This window comes from Etheostoma cragini, chromosome 11 (assembly GCF_013103735.1).
Source record: "Etheostoma cragini isolate CJK2018 chromosome 11, CSU_Ecrag_1.0, whole genome shotgun sequence".
In the NCBI taxonomy this organism is placed as follows: domain Eukaryota; kingdom Metazoa; phylum Chordata; class Actinopteri; order Perciformes; family Percidae; genus Etheostoma; species Etheostoma cragini.
The window spans coordinates 18,879,119-18,882,844 of record NC_048417.1 but is presented as its reverse complement, the minus strand read 5'-3'; the positions used below and the strand labels follow the sequence as shown (position 1 = coordinate 18,882,844).

The 3,726-nt window shown below is 37.1% G+C and overlaps 1 long non-coding RNA gene across 1 annotated transcript in view; it reads right to left on the bottom strand.

Moving 5' to 3' along the window:
• The window catches only part of LOC117952856, a 15,222-nt gene extending 12,536 nt beyond the window's left edge, over positions 1–2,686 (bottom strand). The window contains exon 1 of the long non-coding RNA XR_004658521.1: positions 2,558–2,686. This is a non-coding gene — a long non-coding RNA (uncharacterized LOC117952856). The remainder of the gene's footprint in view (positions 1–2,557) is intronic.
• Between the last annotated feature and the right edge of the window lie 1,040 nt (positions 2,687–3,726).

The following is a 3,726-nucleotide window of genomic DNA, read 5'->3' as shown; positions in this document are numbered from 1 at the left end:
AATGGGAAAACCGGGACAAAAACACAGGGAAGGCCAAACAGGACAAATACCCCAACAAAAACCCCCAAACCATAACAGTGTTGTCTTCACGTCACAGTTGAAAATCAACAATATAGTTTGTTATAGTTAACTTATTAACTTTTCCTTTTTACAGTTATTTTTTTAATTCATGGTCAATAAATCTATTTATAGGAAATGATACCTAATGTTTGAGTTAGAAAAGCAAAAATTTGGAATTATTTAGACAAAAAAAAAAGGAATGGATGTTGATGGATAATCCCAGACTGGAACATGTCAACTTTTACTCAATACTATTTCAAAAACACTTCAATTTGTTTTACAATGCTATAAAATTGATAAGACACCCCAAAATGACCCATGAAAATCACCCCAAATTGGGTTAAAAAGAACAGCTATAGGAAAATGGGTCAATTTGATCCGAGGACAACATGAGGGTTAAATGACCTAATCATGGCACATCATTTCTTTTTTTGTAGAAAATCAATATGATAAGAAAGAATTTTATGGTGTCAAGTTATTTGTAATGTAGCATGGTTAAGAGATTTGAACTTGAAGTGGAACAAGCCTATCCAGATTTGTTATGAATTTTGATAAAATCCAAAAAAAACTTTGTATAACAATTTCTTCTAAAAACAATAAGATTTTAAGATGAATAATTTGGACGTATACATCTATCTTCTGATATAACAACATACATTAAATTACTTGATTCAAATAATAAAAACATAATATAATATGCTAGCTCAAAGAAACCATGTGTCCCATATATTATGCCCCTAGGCTACTAGGTTATGAAGAGTGATCACCCATATCATGTAACACACATGTACACAAACATGGAGCCCAGAAGCAGACAGATAGTCTTCACCACCCGCTACCACTGAGACCTGGAGACTAACCTCTGTGATCCACAACCAATTGAGAAAGCTTATTGAACTGAGTTCTGAGAAAGATAAGATGGATCTTATCCCTGAAGGGAAACTTGGTCTTTTACAAAGGCAAAGTGAGTACCGTATAAAGAAACCACTGTCAGCTTTACCAGAAAGTGCTCATTTGCAATGGGAGAATGAAAACAAGTGAATTAAGAACAAATACTATATGCAGGATGTGCCAAAAATGTGAATGTTGAATCTGAATCCTTTAATCACCAGCATTAACGCTTACATTTGAGTCCATCTTATTCATAATAAACAGCAACATTCCATGAGGATAAAGCGGTGAGACGCTGATACCTTGGCAACAGGAGGTCTCCATTTAGACATTTCAAGGCGAGTTAGAGCCCCTGACCTCAGTTGCTTTCCCATGAAGAGGCCTAATGGGTCTTCTGAGGTCTTGGAAGGACCTCTTGTCCTGCTCTCAACATATAGTAGGCTCTGGGAAGTATGGAATAACAGCAATAAGCAGTATGCAGTTTACACTGTTGAAGATGTCAGATTTTTCACTTAAAATGTCATGTTAAAATGTGTAGCCTGGATTGAGCTAGTGACCCCTCACATTACAGCACAGTATTTAAAAAAAAGGTTTGCTTTAATGTATGTACTTTAAAACAATGGCTCACTTTTACAAAAGACTGGGTTGAAGGATGAGGACTAACTCAGTAAGTTGGCAAACATCTTCAAATCACATAACGACAGCATAAAATAAAATATTGTTAGCTACTGCTACCCCTAAAGCTAGGTAATAGCAGAGATGTATGGTAAGGAAGTAGAACTACTAGACACTACTGTACCTAAGTACACAAAAGGCTGTATCTGTACTCTGATGGAGCATTATTTTCCCCTAGTTCCACTTTTACTTCAGTACATATTGTACTATGAGTATAATACTTTTACGCAGTTATTTTTTATGTGTTGCAAATTTACTCGTACAATTATAAAAGTGTCACAAATCATTCCGAACACACGTTATCATTGCCAGAGCGGTAGATGGCTCTGTCACTGTGTTTGATAAAGCTGTGTCATCACTGAGCAAATCAAGCAATCAAGCTGTCTTATAAGAAGACCGTGTTTGCTCCCGTCCTGCCTTTCGCTCTCATGCCTGCCTGCCTTGACAACACATGAGCTTCTTCAGTTTGTTTTGAGATGAAATAACCAGAAACAGCACCTTCAACGCCTTCAACTTCAAGTGATCGTGGCGGTGAGGAAGGAGACCACCCCTGGCCCTAAATAGAGTCCATGTTTTCATTTGTCGGTGTGAAAGACAATTCATATAGATTAAAGTGCAGACTCTGCTTCCCAGAAAGGTCTTGAAATAATGGCCTTCAAAAATGTAATGTTGAATTTGAAGAAATGTCAAGGTAAGATACAAAAGGCACACCAGCTTGAGCTATTAGTAAGCCCTAGCTAAATAACTACCTGTGGTCCATGATATGCTGCGGTGTTGTACTGCTGCTGCAGCCAAAGGACTTATGTGTGTCCTTTAGGTTAAACATTTGAAAACATATAAACAATATGATATACAAACGTTTGACTGGTTCTTTAATAACTGCATTACACAACTTTTACTTTCATTACTTTTGAAATAAACTACTTGCAACAAAAATGTTGAATACTTCAGTACTTCCACTTAAGTGTGGTGCTAAAAGAGCACTTCAACTTCTACTCAAGTCCCTTTTTGATAGAACACTTGTACTTTTACTCAAGTCTGGGTCTCGAGTACTTTTTACATGTCTGGATTATAGGTGGTAAACCTGTTAGGAAGGCTAAAATAAGCACACTATCGCGGAGCAGACAAAAACACAGTTTGCCAAAGCATAGTATAGCCAAACAGAGCAATCTAGCAGGTTGTTTAAAGAGATGGCTGTTACTTAACTTTTGGAATCAAGGCTTGATTAGATCCACACAGAAGTATATGTTGAATGGCAGGGCACAGTAAAGCTGTGCAGGACAGTCCTCTAACCAATGCAGACAAATTAAGCATTTTTTTATTTGACAAAAAAAGAAACAATTTCATAAGTCTAGCCCCAATTAGGACATCAGTATTGACATTCATTTTCATATTGGTGGTGATTTTTTTATATTTTTAGACGTTGAAAGTTTACCTTTGTAAATGTTTGTAAATTAATCAATATATATATTGTTCTACATGTATGAATAGCAGTTAAATTAGGTTGTTAACTTACCGTCAAATTAATTTAGTTGTGTAATTTTGCCCTAGTGAGAAAAGCCAACAGAGTCTGTCCCTGTCATAGCCTGGAGGTGTCTTTTTAACCTTTTAATGACAAATCCCGACCTGGTATCCACTTCAGCAACCCCAAGACAAAAACAATCCAGCATGGAGATCATCTGATGGTAATGGGGCCATTCATCATCGTTTACTAGCAGTGATTCATTGTCATTTATCAGTATGCCATAATATTTCTTTTGGTCTCCTAACAAACCAGATGTTATCTTCAGAATACCGCACTTCCTTCTGGATCTGTTTCAAATCATTGGTTATACATGCAGGTCCATAAAGATGCAGAAAAGGATGTGGAGATGCTGAGGAATCGGACATGCATTCCTGGGTTGAAGCCACGGCCGGTCTGTACAAACACGCTCCATGTGGTAGGAATGATCAGCCTGGGAGAGGTCACTGTTTGCTTCTTATCCCACTGTTTGGACAGCACTCTAACAATCACATAGATCCCAGTTCACCAGGACATTTAAACAAGTGCACTTCATGACAAAGCGGCAACCCACATTTGTTAAGTATTAACTTGCCATG